The sequence below is a fragment of the Elephantulus edwardii genome, unplaced genomic scaffold (genome assembly GCF_000299155.1).
Source record: "Elephantulus edwardii isolate Elephantulus edwardi_28Jun2011 unplaced genomic scaffold, EleEdw1.0 scaffold00096, whole genome shotgun sequence".
Lineage (NCBI taxonomy): Eukaryota > Metazoa > Chordata > Mammalia > Macroscelidea > Macroscelididae > Elephantulus > Elephantulus edwardii.
The window spans coordinates 6,526,737-6,546,559 of NW_006399846.1; positions in this window are offsets into that span (position 1 = coordinate 6,526,737).

A 19,823-nucleotide genomic window follows, 5' to 3' on the forward strand; every position below is an offset into this window, starting at 1 on the left:
GCATGCAGGATGCTGTTAAAGGAAGCCAGGCAAGATATTATGGGAGCTGGGATGCAAGCATACAAGAGACGCTAGGAGAAAATGAATTCTCATGGTAGTGAGAAGGTAGTGTTCACAGGGTTTGCTGACAGACTGGGTCTGGGCATAATAAAATAGAATGAACAAAATGTCAAAGCGGAGAAAACACCCCACTGAACTGAGTTGTAGTTGGGTTTTCTATGATAGTTAATTTGGTTAATAGGCTGGAAACAGAGAGTAAAGGGAAAGGAAAATTGAAGGAAAGAGAAGGAATATAGTTGTAGAGACAATCAAGAGGAAATTCCCTGTTGATAGGTCTAGAACAAGTCCTCAGGAAATAGACCTGGACTGGTCCACGTTAGTTGAGTGTGATTGGCACAAGAGGGTAAATGAATTTTTGTAGAGACTGAGTTCTCGTGGGAGACTCTGTGGGCTAGAAATTTCAAAGACTAGACATGAGAACTCCATTAATAAATAATACCTAATTCTTTCCCTCATCTGTTTCAATACAGTGTATATTATTTATTTCCTCTTTTCTTAGGACAATGGACAGAGGAAGACCTCAGGGAGGAGAATGAAAAAGACCAGCTAAAGAGGCTAATGTAAAACCAGGGGACATATTAATGTAGAAGATAAGGCAAGAGACCCCTTTCAAGACAGAGTGGACCACAGGATCTCATCAGGAGTCTTCAAGGTAGGTGAGGCCTGAGAAGTAAGGTCTTTTTGGGCTTTACAATCCAAAAGTCGCAGAGCTCCAGGCAGAAATGATTACAGGGAATGTTCATAAGGGAATGCCAGCTTGGGATGGGGCCCACGTTGTAAGGGTTGAAAAGTGCATGAGACTGGATGCCACGGAGACAACATATGTATGCAATGCTTTCAAGGATTTTGGCTGTGAGAAGCAGCAGTTCTCAGATCAGAGTTTTACAGGGACCCAGAATTCAAAGAAGATTGTGTTGTAATTTTTCTTGAAAGACCCAGGAGAGTGTGTAAATGTTAGTGGTAGTTAGCTGGTAGAAAACTAAAGATTTAAGATATCAAAGATACTTCACAAAAGCAGAAGAGAGAATGGAATCCAGTGTGCGGAGGAAGTATTAACTGTGCCTGGAAGTTACCATTATTATGGGAGAGAAAAGCTTCTAGGAAGAGTTTGTAGGGAGGTGGGTCAGGAAAAAGGTAAGCTCCTCCCACATAACTAAATGTTATTCTACCTTAAAGTAGAAATCGTGGACTGCTGACAGTTGACCTAGCAGAAAGGTGAAAGCTTAAGATTTTCATGGGGAAATAGCAGGGGGGAGGAGAACATAAAAAGCGAGGGCAGGGATCATCCAAGGACTTTTTGCAAGCTTGAGGGTCAAGCAAAGGTTGCAAATCTAAATCCTACAAGTGTGTGATCTTCAGCAGTCCCCAATCATCCCAAGTAGGAACAGAGAAGGTATCCAATAATGAGTTACAGTTGTTTTTCTCTGAGATGGTTGAGTAGGGTAGACAGTAAGATAAGGGTGTTAAGGAGTAACTGACATGATAAGTCATGGAAAAGCAAGTGAATTGATGACGGGGATTTATTGGAAAACATGGGTAGAAATGGAAAAACTAAGATTTCATACTGGAAGAATTCTAGTAGCACAAGGAAAGAGACTTACAAAGGCAAGAAGTTTTGATAAGAGATGTTGGCACATCAGCTTTAAGCTTTGAGGTGGAGCTGTTCTAGATAATGAGGAAGAGGATGCTTTTGCCTGGAGCAAAGCTTTTAAAGTCAATAGTATTGTCTCCACTAGGTATATACATGCAGCAGTCTCATTTGTCAAGCCGTCATTCTTCCCTGATCATCTCTCCCAGGCACCTAGTGACTTTTCCCACCCAGAACCTCCCCCGAGCAGCATTCCTACACAGCTCTAGTCTACAGGAGCCTGCGTGGCAATGGCCAGGTACATGCTGGACTCCAGAGCTGCATCTTTAGGATGAGGGAAAGGTCAAACTATGGAAAAGACACTCCTGGCCTCCCACAAGTCACCCTCCCTAGAAGCAAGGCTGTCTTCTCTTCTCACCCCCTGGGCCGCCTTCTTGTTGGCTACAGTTAGATCTTGGCTTTTGACTTTTGCCCCCGAACTGACTCATTGACTTGGACTCCGACTCTAATAATTTATTCCACCCTAGATTTGGCTACAGCAGGAACAGTTATCCTCATATTGGATCCAGTCTTCCCCAACGCTTCCCCAAGACCTATTCTACAAAACAGCTGTTTGCCAAGTGTTTTGAGCCTCTCTCTGGTTGGAGTTGATACCCTAGAGGGTCTTGGCATCAGAGCTTCTCTAACTCATTTGTAAATGAGTTGAATGTTCTATCTCTGTAGCTAGGATGTAGGCCTTTGCTTCCCCTGCCCCTTTGCCATAATCAGTCCAGCAGTCTGTACTTCCACGTGAGTCCGTCCATCCATGAAGAACAGACTGCTTCTGTGTCCTATGCGTTTGAGCTAGCATCAAAATCGCAGCTATCAAAACTTGAGCCCTCTGTGTCAGGCCCTGTGCTAGACAACTTAACAGTCGTTTGGACTTCTATAGAACTTTGCCATGGTCATTACCTTCACCTTACAGTTGAGGAAAGGGAGGCTCAGAGAAGTTAAGTAACTTGTCCCAATGTTGCACAACTTGCAAGTCGCAGAGCCTGGATTCAAAACCAAGCCCGTTCTTAACATAAGTAACCTCAAATCTACCAATAGTCTTCCTCTTTGAAGGTCTAAATGGCAGATTCGTGTTGCCATTTTTATGCATGCATCCATTCATTTGTTAAAAACTTCCTCATTTATTCTCCTCCAAATTCTCAAATAAGTTTAAATAGCCAAGAGTTCAGTCACTTAGTAAAAGGTTGGGAGTTCTAGTCCATACAGAATTACTGCAGAGAAAAGACATGGCAGTGAGAAAACTAGTCCCTGGTTACCCTACTAAGGACAGGGTTGGAATCCACTCAACAGTAATTTGCACATCCTGAAATTCAGAAATGCTGAGTTTGTTTAGTATTAAAAAGGAGAAAAAAATTCTGGTGCTCTGAGGTGTCAGACAAATGAAAGCAGCCTGGAGCTCAATTCTAGAGGCAGTTCGTGGATTATCCCTCTGGTAACCAGAAATAGCTGCACAAGCCTTTTTATTTGGCTTTGCTGGTTTTTCATGCATGGAACCAGAAAAAGCAGAGAAAATGTAAAAATTATGTTGTACCTTCCAAACCTGCTACTGCTTTCATCTAGCTAGGGAGGTATGACACAAACGAGCCAACCCAATGAGTCGTAGCTCTCTTATATTTTTGAATTTTCTCAGAAAGCTCCTTCGTGCTTCATTCTTCAAAATGCTGGAGTGAAAGTTCAAGACAGACCCAGTCTCAGGAGATCTACTATGACTTCATCCAACTCATGCCAGAATCCCCTTTGTTCTCTAAACACACACACACACACACACACACACACACACACACACACACAGTCCTTTCCAAAAGGGGATGAGGTGGTCATTTACAATCTTGCCACTGCTGATTGAACTAGGGCAGTTGCTTGGCTCATGGGCAGCCTGTGTCTGGCCAGCCAGAGCCCAAGAGGTGGCCAAGCGTGGAAGTAGCTGCTAACATCAGTCATGGTAGCAATTAGTCTAATTGAATTAAAGTTTGAAGGTAAGGGATTAGGCTGCCAGTAATGTGACTAGAAGCTAAAAGACATAATGAAGCCCCAAGTAAGTGAATGCAATTAACAAAAAAAAGAAAAGAAAAAAAAACCACAGAGTGGAGCACAACAGGACCAGCAGAGGCAGAGACTAAGGAGCTCCGGGTGAGGCAGTAAGATGAGCCTTGTTCAGACAACCAGACTCCCGAGTCTGTGATGGCTCCAGAAGCCTCAGAGAAGGCAATCAACTCTGAGTGTTTTTGGAAGCTCAGTGGCTGACTTATTCCTACAAATATCCTTATAAATAAATCCCTGTGAGAGCCGAACTCATACAAAAACTCTTTAAACCTGGAGGAGGAAGAACTGACTGAGGGATTGAAGGGCTTATCTCACACACACACACACACACTCCAAACATATATCTACTCCATCTCGCTTTTGTCATTTCTGTCAAAAAAAGCAGGGCTGTGACTCTCCATCTAGTCATGAAAGTCCAGCTCTGGAACATGACCCAGGTACCCCCATCATTACCACCGGCTTCTCCATCAAGAAGCCATTGTTTCTTCCACTCCTCCAGAGCTAGTGCTCAACTTGATTCCAGTGCTCCAGAACTCAAGAGACGGTGGGCCATGTCTTTGTCTTCAACCCATATCCCACTAATCTTGGTCCAAGAAGCAAGTAGCAGTGTCCCCTTTGGACATATCCATTCTGGTGTCAGGCCCAGATTAATGATTTAAAAAAAAAATGCAACCAAAGAACATCAAACACTTCTAAGTGTTTCTTTTTAAAAAGCTGTCTCCTTGTCCCCAAACTTGTGAGAACCTAAGAACTCTTGAAATCTCATATGGATTGAAGTCTTGTTTTAGAACTAAGTTGCTTATTCAAACTCACCAGACTAGTGTTTAGTTGAAAGAGGAGTTGTTAACACTTCTTTCTCTGTTCACCAAGTTCCCTTTTAAAAAGCAATCCCAAGCCACTAATGCTCATCAGACATGGTCATATATAATGGCCACAGGACCCCCACATCCTGAGAGACACCATTCTAAAGTCATAACTCCCCTGCTGCCCCTACCCAGAAAATTCAAGTACATCCATGACAGCTGCCAACAAAGGTTCTGCAGCCATGCCACAGTGATGGGGGAAATCTACGTGTCCCATGAGGGAAAAGCCAAATGAAAGCAAGTGTGCACAGAGACGCAAGTTGAAATCAGGACTTCTGTCAGCTGCATTCAGCCCCAGCTCCTCCCACCAGTCTCACTGGCAGACATCCCAGCTGAGGGAGCCCTCTTGCATTAAGGCTTTTTTTTGGGGGGGTGGGGGGGCTGGCGGATGAGGGAAACAAAAGCTAGTGAAAATAAGTGTATCCTCTACAGGTTCTCAGATGCCCAGAAAATGAGAAGTTTTTAAATATTCTGCATCACCCACTCATTGGACCACTGAGACATATTGGTAGCCTTTTCACAAACATAGCAGCATCTCATGGCTATGTTCCCTGAAGAACAAGTCATTACACACATATACTAGCATCCTAGATAGCTGACACCATGAGCTATCACGGTGCCCTGAAAGGATCAACATTTCAATGTCTATGATCCACTTCTCTACCTTACACTCACTATTTGGAAAATAACCTTTTCCTGAATGACTTCTCCTGGACTTGTCATGAGCACCCATTACTGTGTGTTGGGTTGTGATTAGCCCCCTGGGATCAAGTCTTAGTCAACTTTATATCATTCAGCACCTGTTCCAGCATGTGGCATAGAGGGCTATCTGAGTACATGTGTGGGGCTGTGCTCACAAGAGCCACCTAACTGGGGGCTGTGCTGCTCTAGGGGGGAGGGTCTGCTCTGTAAGTACAGCTTCCATCAGTGTCTGTCTACATCTTTTGCTTATAATAAGGCCGCCAGGCTACTGACCAGAACAGGCCGTTGCTTTTTCTCTCCTTCGTTTCCGTACCTCTTTACTTGATAGAACTCACCCTTTCAAAGTGGTTTTGAGTATATTCACAACATTGTGCAGCTATTCTTGCTGTCAAATCCTAGAACATTCTCATCACCCCCAAAATGCTACGCCTTCTGCCAGCCACTCCTCATTACCCCTAAAATTCCATCTCCTGGAAACCCACTTTTATCTCTTTGGATTGACCTTTCTGGACTCCTTACAAAAAATGAAAGCACACACACACACACACACACACAAAAGAGGAATCATGTAGTAAGAGACACCTTGTGGCTGGCTTTGTTTACTTAACATAATGTTTTATGGCTCCTCAGTGTTTTAACATTCATCAGTCCTCCCTGCTTCACCTTTTGTTGCTCCTACTTTTTATACACTTCATCTTCTTTGCATTTCTAATTATCTGTGTAGAGCAAAAGAATAAAGCTTGTTAGAAATTGATGCAAAACTGAGAGGCTAGAGTTTCGGTAAAACTCTGTGCTCCTGTGTGAAAACATAGGGTGCTCAGAGATTTCTGTTGCAGAGCCTTAGATAGACTACCTGCTTCCTTCTAGCTTCTCACCTGTTTCCTCTATAATCAAAGATTGTGGGTCAATGATTCCCAGAGAACAGAAATATCAATATAGCAATCATTCATCTCCTTTGCACTGTATTATTTTTCCTATACTTTCACAACTCTCCTCAATGTGGCGTTCCTACAAGTACTAAAAATAACTGTTGCACATCTGAAGAGGAGGAAAGCAGCCCCTAACACTAGGGAACTGATGTTAAGAGTTAAGGCTCAATATTACCAGGAGCGAACTTGAGAACCATGACCATGTGTTCTGTTGAGCATAAATAGTCTCACAGAAACTCAATGCCACTCTTCTGCCCTGAAGTGAAGGGGGGAAAGTTAACTATCATTTCATCTGAGCATAAGCAATAACGCCACAATGGAAGAGAGAAATCACAACATATTCTCTTACCCTGGGGTAATATGAGCAATAATAATTAACAACCGTAGTTTAAGCCTTCCTCCATTCTTCTTGTCTCATCTATATAAGAAGACATAGTATTACTCTGGCTCACTAAGAATAATGAACTTGAAGGCTTTCTAAACCTTCCCCTAGCATCACCTAGCACAAGCCCAAACCCTAGCCTGGTTTCTTTCTACTATCATCTTCAAAGATATATGTTCTTCCTTGTTGTAATTTGTCAATAAACCCAACCTTGTTCAACTGTAGGTGAGTTTCTGGTAGTCCCAAGCTGGAAGGCATTGGCAGGAATGGAGGTTCTCTTGAAAGTCAGCTGAAAGCCCTCACTTCTTTAAACTGAGAGGTCCTTAGCTCAAGAGTGTGCACAACCAAACTCCTTGTGTCTTTGTCCTATTCCTTGACAAGGAGGCAAGTTCACACTCAACTGAGCATGAGCTCTTTTATTTCCTTGAAGTTCTTTGGCTTTAAGGAGCTCTGGTGGCATGCTGTTATCTAAAAGGTCAGTGCTTTAATCCACCACCTACTCCATGAGAGAAAGATAGGCAGTCCTCCCGTCAAAGTCACAACCTCAGAAACCGGATGGAGGGTTGTCTATGATTCAAGGTCACCTAGATGGCAGTAGGTTTCTTCAGCTTTGGACATACGTTCTAAGTCCGCTTTTGAACAGGTCTCAGGGCCTGAGGAATTCAGAAAATATCCTCATATCAACATTTTTGGGGGGACAAATCACCCTGGGTCACCATTTCAAAACCTTGTAAAAGGGCCTGTTTCTCAGTCTTGTCAATGGGTTGTTCCCGAGAATTGCTTCCATGGATTTCAGCTCCTTGGACTCAAGAGAATGTGTTGTGTTGTGTTTGTTTTTAACTGACTCTACTCCCCAGCCTGCGGGCCTGCCTTTAATTGTTTTTGGTGAACCGTTCTTCTAGGTCGTGTAACACTGGTATGTCCACTTGCTATACAGAGGTAAATCGTGGTTGCTGTGAAGCCGAATACTGTTACCCATGGTTGACAGTGTTTGGTGAAGCTCCCGATTAAAACAAGCTTGGAAGCAGGAGTGGCATCCACTTCCACAATAGCTTGCTTCTGGAAACCCTATGAACCTGGAGAAAGGACAAAAGTTATACAGGAAGAGTCCAAGACTTTTGTTCATAGGGTCGCTATGAGTCGTGACACTTCAACAACAACAACAACAACTAACTCTTAGTTGGTGACAATTGGCTTTTGACCTTTACGCCAGAAACTCAGTCTGTTGAAGTTCCCATGGGTTTTTGTAATCTAAAATGGCTTTCTTCTGTGTCAAGCACTGTGACAATTTGCTTCTTTCCAATTGTCCTCTCTGTCACAGTAACTCATGTGCTTATTTTCTCTGACATCATTTCATAAAAGACAATGTCACTTTGGGAGAACTTCTGTTATAAACAAGATTCTTCATTTGAGAGGAGCCATAGTGAAGATGCCCACATTAATAGATTATCTTGTCTGACGAGAGAGATCATTTCATTTAATGATGTTTAACACACGCCCCACCTCCTTTGTTCCCATTAGTTTAGTTAGTAATAAATTCTAACTTTTCCTCATGCAGCCTGATAAAATGTATCAAAGGCCCAAGTCGCCACCTATAAAAAAGCTATTGTCACTCTTCTTTGAGAGCATATGACCAAACTTGTTTTTCTATCTCTCACCTTTCTCTTTGTAGAATTAGTCTTACAGTCACCATTCCATACTTAACTAAAAGCCTGCTCCCTCTAATTTTCTTCTTCTATCCCTCTATTTTCCTGCTTGGGAAATTGTGACGATAACTAATCAAAAACTACAGTCACTTTGTGTGCATTCTAGGAATATCTAGAGTTTAGCTGCACAGTCAACAGTTGAAGAGAGCTATTAAACTGTATGCATACTTGTGTGTGTCTGCTGAAAAGAACAGTTAACAATATATCCTCATTTTATAAAATGTATATTTATGAAAGAAATTAAGAAAAGATTTTAGGTCCAAAACAGAATTTTTGGTTTGATACATGTTGTTGCTGTAAGGTGCCATTGAGTCGAGTATGACTCTTAGTGACCCTATCAACAACAAAGCTGAATATCCTGTGTAATTTTTTTTTTAATAAGCCTTTTTTTACCTTTTTATTTTATTTAGAAAGTTCATATACACTGATTATCACACCAGATATTTCCCATTTCCTTCACACACACCCCCCCTCACTGAGGCCCTAGGTGCATTAAATTGTGTGAACCCATGATTAACAGCTCCCCCAATGCCAGCCCACTCCCCCCCTTGGATCCTCATACACATTCTACAATAATGGTCTTATACAGTATTTGTCTTTATGGGACTGAGTTAGTTCACTTAGCATAATGCTCTCCAGTTCCTCCCAAGTTAGGTAGTAATTTACAAAATCATTACTCTGACGTGCTGCATAGTATTCCATCATATATATGTACCATAATTTCTCAATCCATTCGATTGTGGTTGGACATTTTAGCTGTTCCCATGTCTTTGCCATGATGAATAATGGGGCTATGAACATTGCTGTACAAGTCTCTGTGCCTCAGTCCTCCTTTTCTTGGGGTACATTCCAAGCAGTAAAATAACTGGCCATATGGAATTTCTGTGTTCAGCTTTTTGAGGAAATGCCAAACTGTCTTCCAGAGTGGTTGTACCATTTTTCAATCCCACCAATAATGGTAAGAGTTCCTATCTTTCCACATCCTCTCCAACATTTATTACTTGCTGTTCTGTTAAACTTTGCCACTGCTACTGGAGTGAGATGGTATCTCATTGTGGTTTTGATTTGCTTCTGTCTCTCAGTGCCAGTGATTTTGAGCATTTCATCATGTGTCTGTTAGCTATCTGAATATCTTCCTTTATGAAAATTCTTTCCATATCAAACTATCTTGTTGAGATTTTTCCTCTAAGTTACCGAACCTCCACCTTTCCAAGCACCAGGCCCCTTTTCCAAGGAACAGCCTCTCCTAACAACATGCCTTTAAATATTTGCTAAATATACAAAACATTAGCATACTATTTTTCTTTGAATAAATCCCTGCTTAGATGTCTCAAAATTCAGATATCCACACTATTCTACATTGGTTTAAGTTATCACTGCTGCTATGTTCAATTGAAATATGAAATGCAGATATATAACTCTATTCAATTCTATTCTAGACACTCAGTGCCTTCCTGTGGGACAACTACACAATGGGGCAGCATTATCTCTTTGTAAATGCCTTGAGACTTGATTTTGAAGTACTGCTTTGTCCTGATGGACTTCTCTGCCAGAACTTCCTGGGATCTGGATCCACAGAACAAACAGAACATTTGAACCCAGGACTCTGAGTCAACTCCCCAATCCCCAGAACTTGCCACCCTGGAGGAACTCGAGACGAAGAGAATGAGGACAGCAAGGACCAGTCTGCCACCAACTTTGACCTGCAGATGCCTACACCTGCCCATACCAGCTTCTGGGACCAAGGACAGCAGCCAGACACTGTGGGGCACCAGGATCCTTGCCACTACTCTCGATACCCTCCACTCAAACAGTAAGTAACTCTCATCTTGCAGAAGATGCTCCTATAAGTGAGGATTTCCCACTGCGCAGTCCACTGAGTCTTCTTGTCCACAGCCAGCGGTGGTGATGCCAGCACCTCTGGTGTTACTTTTTTAAAGAATGTTACCATGAAGCTACTCCTTGTGCTTCCTCCTAAGGGCACATGTTTGGCCCTAGCATCCCTTTCCAGAGTTTGCTCTTGTCTGTCAACAAAATGATCTCCAAAGGGGGAGGGGGAAAAATATTAGACTCAGTGGAATGGTAATAGCAGCCCACTGCAGAATATTCATTCTGGGGTCCATTGCAGAGTTAAGAACCTTGTGGTGTTGGTTCATATCAAGACCATTTATTTCTCATTTATGTACATTGACATCCTCTATTCTCAGTATGTCCCCACCCCCTTGCCTTCATCCTGCTTAGATGGTATCTTGACACTTAAAAAACAAACCCAGACTATTTCGTGGTGGTGTTTTTCCTAGTCTTCCTTATTACTCTAAATTTCATGGATGATTGACAAAAGTGTAATACTAGTTCCTTATAAGTACCCAGAGTAAATTTTCTTCAACAGATTCCTTCTAGCACTTAGGTGTCCTTCACATTAACTCCTAACTCAGTCTTAGAAAACTTGAACCTTGATCTATGTCAACAGGATGCTTTTCTGAGGTCATTACAATCCTTTCAGTAAAAGCTAGTCCATCTGGAATGAGAACAAATGTTTAGGCCACGGGTAGCTTTTTCTAACGATAGTGCCAGTTTCTCCTCCTCAGAGATACTCCCTCTTGCTTTGTAGCAATAGTTTAACTCCACACAATGACTTGTCCCACCTTGAGAAACCAAACACCTGGGTCACTACATCGAGCTAAATGATACATATATTGTCAATTATTAGGTGGCCCCCCTCTCCAAGGATGCAACCTCTTATGTGAATACCAGGCACATACCAGTTACTACCACACCTTAACTTATCCTGTGTATTTAGGACAATTGTTTAAAGGCTTCTGGACTTCTAGATTTACCACTCAACCAATGGGTCATCTTTTCCTGGAAAGATACTCAAACCTCCAACAGAGAGGCGAGCACCCAGTTCTTGGGAGAGCTGTTCATAAATACTGCAGAGGGCTACAGCTCCCACAGTAGGGAGTTATCTGATAGCAGTTCAAACCAGCCCTGATTCTAATAATTAAAAAACAAACCCAAACAGGGCCTTTAAGTCAATTCATAAGTGGTGGCTATTGGATTTCAGAGGCTGCAAGTCTTTGAGATTGCCTATCTTTCTCTTGAGAAGTACTTGGTGAACTTGAACTGCTAACCTTTCAGTTACTAGCCTGGCATATAACAAACTACACCATCAGGGTGTCATAAATGAGCCAGTTTCTCCTCTGGAAACTCAGGAAGTATAAATTCAGCTCCAATATACAGAGCTGGCTAAGGATGGATAATCATACAAGACTCCCTTTCTTCTCAGTTAGGCAAAGGGGAGTTTCTACCAAGCACATCTTGCTCTGCCAACACTATAGGACAAGTAGGTTAATGTGTAAGTGGGGAGCAGAAAAAGCCACCTGCCTCTCTTAAGACAGACCCAGCTAGATTATGGGACACAATTTTATTGTCAGCTTTTAAAATCTAGGTCCTTTGGCTTTGAGATCTGTTAAAAGAATTAATGCCTGTGTTGTAATTGGTTGAGATATTTTGTTAAAAGACTCTAGTATTTACTATGGCAGTCACTGTCCAGTCAGAGGACTGAAAATCTCACCCTGTAACAAAAGGACCCAAGGAGGTTAACCCTAGTCCAAATATCTACTGTGTTCTCTGGATACTCTCCAGAAGTGAAACAGCAACATTTTAGCAACGGTCCAGAGTCACATGCCAGAGATTATGATCTGACTTTGTCCCTTTGGCCAAAAAAGAGGAGTCTTTGGATAGAGGCCACTAACATGATGTTCATCTGGGGTTTGAGATGGGTTTTTGTTGTTTTTCCCTTTTCCTATTTTTTTTTAATTTTTTTTCTTTTAGAAAAAGAAATAGGCTAAGTAACTTTTGCCCAAGAACACAGCACTAATTTACAGCAGGGTCAGAACTAAAACTCTATCCAGTCTTAACCCCTGATTTATGGTTCCAAGTAAAAATGCATCTCATCACATTCCCCAGCCCAGTCCCCAAATACCAGATTGGAGAGATGCAAATTATGAGATTTACCATGTCAGAGCTACCAGAAAGTCCTTCTCAAGCCCCATAACCTCACAGCATCTCAGAGCTCAAAGGACTGTCGGGACCATGCAGACTAACCCTCCCATTTACAGATGAGGAGATGGAGGCCCTAAGAAGAAAAGTGACTGGTTCAAAGTCACACCGATAATGTGTGGCAAGGCCAAAGTGAAACTGCTAGAACTTGTTACAGTGTAATATCCTGCCTCTCCCTCCAACAGCAGGTAGATTCATCTTGGCTCATAAAGCAATTACAGCTTTCTGATTTTCCTATTAAGAAGAGCATCTCCAGTCTGAGTGTCCAGCTCCTTTCTCGGCAGTCACCTGGAAGTTCTCTCCAGGTATTTTAGTTAGAAGCATCATCTAGCTCTATTAAATCTCTGAGGCTATGTCAGTCACAGAGATGAATTACGAAGGAATTCTGTGTAGAGGTACAAAGCTCTCTATGCTAAATAAAGTGAGAGTGGAAAGGAGTGAATGTAACATTTAGCATGAAGGCAAGCCAAAGCTGCAGTTCCCTTTTAACTATTCTCAACTCATCCTCAAATCCACCCATGCAATTATCTTCTAAGTTCATTCTCAAAAACGAGATTCCAAATTTCAGGATCTATTTATAGTCAGACTATCATGCTACTCCTCTGCTCAAAAGAAACTTTGATTACTCTCTATGCCTTCAAAATAAAGTCACAGATCCATACCCCCATCATTCCAACTCATGCCATTTCAATCTGCCTCTAATGGTACCACCCACCATTTCCTCTACTGACATTCAGTTAACCTCTGGCAGATCAAAGTCTCTCAAAATAACTTCTGAACCTTGAACCTGTTTTCTCTCTCAACAAATCACTGTCTACCCTAATCCAGATACTTTGGTACACCTGACTTTTCTTTCCATTCAAGGAGGATCCTTGTTTGGTTTCATTTGTTATCTGCACCCAAGTCTTCACAAAAACTGAATAAATGAATGAGTATGAGCTTAGGAACCCTTCACTTAGTGTTTCATCTCATCCCCATTCCAGGGAAGACACAACTACAATTGTAGTAGACAACAGCTATGTCTTGACCTTTTTCTCAACAGACTATAAACATAAAGCTCAAATGAGATAAGAAGTTTAAAAAAAAAAAAACAACCACCACAAAACTATGACATTGCTCTAATTTGTGAAAGTTGTCTTCTCCTTAAAGAGGCAACAATCCAGAAGAAATACATTAAGATCGGAGCTGAGGAGACGTTATCAACTCTGCGTGATTTTGTGTGCACTTTTTAAGCAGGATTCATGGCTGGGGAAATAAAAGAACCTCTTTGCCTGTGTTTTGCTCTCTTCCTGTAGTGCTTTAAATAGGCAAGATGCGGTTTGCATTCCTTTCACTGCTGATGTTGTTTCCTTTGTGTTCCTGAACAAAAATAACTTGCCGTTCATATTGCTCTCAAAAGTTGTTAAAAGAGCTCCTCTCTTCATACATTCCACTCATTTGTATCCAAGATCTACAGTGGTGCTAATGGAGGCTCCCTGTGCACAAAACATTAAGTGATGAGTCTGCTTGAGTTAATAATCCACTACTATCTCTTCCACTTAACCTTACAAGCTCAATTACTCACCATAGCATTAGTGGTTTGAGCCATCCAAGAACTCTGGAGAATAAAGATTTGCTATTAGTCTGCTTCCCCCTTAAGAGTACAGCCTCGGACGTCGCATGGGTCAGTTTGACTTTGTCACATGGGGTCAACATAAGTCAGAATTGTCTCAAGTGCACCCAACAACCACCATCACCAGAATTTTTAAACCGGAAGTATTATTGAATGCATTTAATTTCTGCAGGCGAGAAAATGTACAAACCATCTCAGACATTTAAAGACCATTGCCATCACCATTGTAAGCACTTTACACATCTTTTTCCTGGTCATCATCCCATTCAGTCATCAAAAGAACCCTACAAGTTGGGCTGTATTCTTTCTACACAACACAGTTGGAAAAGTTAGGCGGCTTGTTTGAGAGCACACAACATATGAGGGCCAAGACTAAACGGCCAGTGTTTCTTTCTCTGTCTAGTGGAGTTTTATGAAAGTCTAATTTGTGGACGATGTGGAGAAAAAGTAACTACTCCCTTCCTTGATAGAATAGCTAGCAATCTTCTACTCAGAGAAAATCGCCCAAAGAGTCTAAGAGACACAAAGGAACACATCCACTGATCATAAGCATACTCTTAAATTGAAAGGCAAGAAGAAAGCCATTTTCAGGATCACATCACAGTTTCTGTCATTGTGTCTCACTTTTGGATTCAGCTATCCACCCGAGCTTCTGACTTTCCCCGATTTCCCCATAGGATTCTGGAGCCTTTCCTTTGAGCACTTTTTTCTTCAACACACACACCCCACAACGCTTGTGTAGAGAATTTTACAGAAGACCTAAAACTTGTACAGAGATTGTTTTCCACATATTTTCTATCTGCCATCAGTAATACAGAATCTTCTAATAAGAGGGAACACAATTAGACAGATATAATATAGTGATACGATGTCTTCCATGTTCAGTCTTTCAAAACAACTATATTTCCTGTGATGCTTGTGGCTAATGGACTGCTGAACTTTCCCAAGTACTATAATTTTTTGTTCATTCTTTCTTGCCTTCTATCTACCCCTTCTTGTGAGTAGTTCTTCATAGGACCAATCCTGAGACTCATTTAAAGCACAAGGGCATTATGGACACATATGAGCCCAACTGCCTTCTCTTTCTGGGGCTTAGACTTCACTGGAGGACTTTCTGCTTGAGGTTGGAGGCTCTCTCAGAAGAGGCACTGTGTTTGCTAAACAGAAAGGTTCTGTCCAATGAGGGGTGGGGAGGGCTGTTGGCTGCTTCCGTTAATTCCGTTGGGGCAGTCAAGTGGCCATCGGCAGTTAGTTCTGAGGCTGAGCTGAGCATGCTGGGATTATTTTTTTTTTTTATGTGAACAGTTGGCCCCGACAACATGAACTTAGCTTAAGTGCCCACGGAAATGGGACAGCAAGAAGAAGGGAGTACTGTCAGTCTCTTGTTTGTCTATGGCCTCCCCAACTTTCCCCAAATAACTCTAACCCAATACTAAGCAACTCAACTTTCTTTTTTCTCTCATTCCTTCATAGTAGAGGATTCCTGCTGGTAGAGCAATAGGTGCAAAGTTAGGAGAATAAAGGGCTACACAGATTTCCTGAGCTAATCCACAAAAATATTTTTCTGGAATTCAGCTCTGAATCTGAGCTGAATTTTTCGGTTAGTGACCATGTTTGCTTACTTGGCTCAAGAATGCTGACAAAAGTTGTCTGCTAAATGTTTTGGGATTTTTTTTTTTTAATTCTGCTGAGTCACTTCCAACTTGAGGTGGTCTTTGTGTCAGTGGCACTGTTCTGCATAGGTTTTCTGTACATTTTCAGACATGGATTGTCATGCTTTTTTCATTTCAACTTTAGGGGCCAAGTACTCAACTCTTAAGAGTGCATTTTATAATCAAAGTTGACTGAACCAGAAGATAGAGAAGTGATTTCTTACCTGATCCTGAAAACTAACTTCAGTAGCACGAAAGTCAAGTCTCAGATGAAATCTGCTTAGGAAACGCCTTGAGAAAGAGTAGACAAGCTTGAGAAAGGGAAGGAGCAGATTGATGTGGAGAATTTCCCTCTTCATCTTGTCTTCGTTTTCATTATGGTGTGACTTTCACCTCAACCTGGCAGTTAGTAGACAAGAAGACTGTTAAGAGTCAGTTTGCTGAAGCCACTTCTAAATTCCCTGAAACGTGGTTTTCTCCCTACCATACATTGCCTTACATGGTCTTGATACTTGGACTCTGAAATCAGTAAGCCCCCCTGGATTCACTTGGAACTTAGCAACTGAGCAACTGAGAAATACAATCTTGGACAAGTTACTTAACCTCTCTGAACCTCAATTTTCTCAGTCTGTAAAATGGGGATAATATTGGGTAAAGAACTGTAAGCATCTTGGCAGGGCGATAGTTAGAGCTCAATAATGGCTCCCTTTTTCTCCCCTCCCCCTTTGATACCATTTCTAACAAGCTTCTTTTCACTCACTTTCAACTGCATTTTTCTCATGAATTGTCAAAGAGTAAGATGATCAGAAAAATTGGTCTGAGACAGCTTGGAAGTAGCAGGTTTGTTGTCACTACAACTCAACTACTTGATCTTTTAAAAGTTCAGAAGCCAGTGTCCTCCAATAACCCATGTAATTTCCTATGAATGATGGAGGGAGGTACGTAAAGGGACTCTTTATGCTTCAAAAGAAGTATAAAGAGTCTCTCCTTTACTCCGGGAGACTCTAGAGGGCTGCTTAGATGGCCTACTATTAAGTCAGTGACACTGGGCTAAAGGGGGTATGGTTGATTAGGGGGTTAGCTTTGCAACTGGGACAAGACACATTATTTCTTAACACATTTGTTCCCTTTTGTGTGAAACAGGTGTTTGGACTAGATGATTGGCTAAAGCACTTTCAAGATTTTAAGATTTAGGATTTCAATGATTAAATAACAGGTAGAAATCACAGGGGGGAAAAACAACAAACAACAAAACTTACAAATCTTAACCCTCCAGTGGGTGGGAGAGAGCAATAAAAATGGTTTCGCTTGAAGTTACCTAAAAAGTGATAGGCTGATGTAAATATAGCAGCACGAGAAGGGAGGGCTCATGGCTTTGAGACTTCTCAAACTCAATCTCAGTACTAGGGATGGTGACTATAATCTAGAACAATACAAGAGGAGGCTCATGTCAGCTCTGAAGATGCCTCCAAAGTCTGGAACTGTTCTGCTTCTTCATTGGCTACATACACCCAAGTTGGAAGACGCACATCCCTTGCCCCAGGTCTTCCATCACTGCTGCAGACATCAACCAAACCTTCCTCCCTTTCCTTTGCTTGCTCTCCTTACCACCAGCCCAAACTTTAAAAATTTGTTGCACTTTCCCTGTGAAAGGTCTGCTTTGCCCATATTTGTCACATAACTTTGTATAAATTTGCTGGCAATATTCAAGAGGACTTGATTCCATTATAAGCTAAAACACATTTGCAGTAGATACTGCATTTGCTTTGGAAGAAGTTTCTCAGGAGAGCACACTTATTTGTGACAGATCGCTGTGAAAGGGACTCTGAAGTGTGTGCTAGGAAGTGGTCAGCTTAGGTAGCCTGCACAATCCTATGCTCCCAGGGGTCAGGAACCAGAGCTTACTCAATGTTAGATTCAACGCATGCCTCATAGATTGAGAAAAACTTTGCTGCAGTCATGGAGCAGAGAGCAAGGCAGTGAATTTGCTCGTAGTATTTAAGGCATTCACTCGTTTATTATGATCACAGGGAGAGATCAAGTTTAGAGTTGGAAAACTAGACAACTAGTGAATGTAACTTTAGGCACAGCAAAAATTTCCGAGGCTCCAATCCAGAATGGCTCAGGGATTTTAGATTCTGCAGGACGAAAGAGATTGGAACTGCTGCCCCTGCTGCCATCACCATTCAGGCCACATAAAAATTACTATGCCTATTCATAGCACGCACAAAACGAAGAAAAAGCCTCAACTTAAAAACACAGAACTGATCCTGGGAATTTGCAAAGCAAATGGACGAGTACCAAAATGTAAGGAGGCACTGCTTCTGAGCGCAGATCTCCAGATTGTGACCAAACCATAGCTTCTCCACCACCCAGGAGACTTGAGGAAACCTCCCTAAGGAACAGGCATGAGAAGAGACTTCCAGGGCAGCACCTGCAAACCATCAGGTGTGTCACCTGACCACAGTGATCCCTGGAGGGAGCCTATGGCCTGGAACAAAGTACAGGAGTCGAGATGGAACTCTGGTCTGGTGGTGAATGGGAAGCAGGTTATATTTCTAAAATATTTAAACTTTACAAAAAAAAAAAAAAAGCATCAGCTCTGCCTAAATGTCTGATGGGCTAAAAACAAAACAAAACAAAAAAAAAATCAAAACAAACCAACAACAAATTCTGGAGTTTCTCTCGGGATTGGTTGCTTTTTCAGATTTTGTATCACTGTTCTTGAGTAGTACTAGGCAGACCTGGGTTGGCTCTTGCATGCAAATTAGAGTGACAATATTCTTTGATATCCACTATGGTTAAGAGTTCAAAGCCCTAGTGCTCCAAAAATCTGTTGCACACCTCGGCACCCTTTCCTTCAGCTCTTTCATCCTCTCTACCTATAACAGATGGGCATATGGCTCACCTTGCCAAAGAGATGAGGTAACCACGTGAAAGCAGCTGGATTGTCTTCTTACCAGATAGTTGTGATCATTTTTTAAGGGAAAACAGAGGCACAGAGCCTTGGCCCCAGGACCTTGAGGGCTAAATGTTCCTGAATATGATCCTTTTTTTTTTAACTTAAAAAAACCTTTCGTATTGGTTTGAATATAATCATTCATATATATCATGTTTTGTACATGAACTTTGTGTCTTGTACAATTTTTAAAAAGAAGACAAGAAAAAACAAAACTAGAAAGAAGTAAATCAAATATCAGTTTCTAAATCTGGGTAATGGAATTGCAAGTGGCTTTTATTTTCTTCTTTTCTGTGTTGTTTTTTTACATCTTTCTTTTTCTCCATTAGGGTTTTGTAAATCCTCCAAATCTTCTACTGCAGGTACTTTTGCAAGGGGGAAAAATGTTAATGTAGCAAAGAGGTACTCAAGGTCAAGATGGCTATAGTAAAATCAAGGAATTCTTTCAGAACCAAGGTTGAGCATGCAGAGGTCATAGCTAAGCCTGGAATCAACCACCCGCCCCTAATCCTGCCTGAGCCCAGGGCTCCATCAAAACCAGGAGTATGGCCGTGCTCAGCTGGGGTCCAGGGACCCCCCAAGTCCACTCTTGCAGAACTCAGCACAGTTCCTAGTGGAGCAGACACCAAACAGCATCTCATCTTTACCAGGCACCTTCTATTCAAATAAAATGAAAAGATAGAGTCTGTGACACAATCTTACCTGGGCTCTATTACTTTGGTCTCAGGGTTTCCAAGACAGGTGTGGTCAACGAGGCCAGTCCTCATATGTTTTAGTCTGGTAGAACTTGAGTCATGCAAAGAAAATACACATACTGTTTCTTATTTGAAAAAAATAATCTTTTTGGAACAAGAGCGTCCTGTTTCTGTTCTCTTGCTCATCTACTTTTCCTGGCTTCTTTCTGTCAGAAAATATTCCTTCCTTTCTCTCATTCTCTCCTCAGCCATGTGCAGTGTTTCAGCCCCTTCTCAGCTGATCCTCACAGCTATCGCTTCTCCACATCAAGCTGCCTCAACCCTTTAACCCAACTTTTAGGACCACCGCCCTGACTGTTGACTCACACTTCTTGACTTTTAATTCGTATTCTTTTGGGCAAGATTCAGATGGATCATCCTGGCCTTCTCATAACAGAAAGATAGTGTGTAATTGAAGAATAGAAGCTATATAACACATCACTGAGGGTCTTAAATTTGTACTCGCAAGCTCTGACTTTT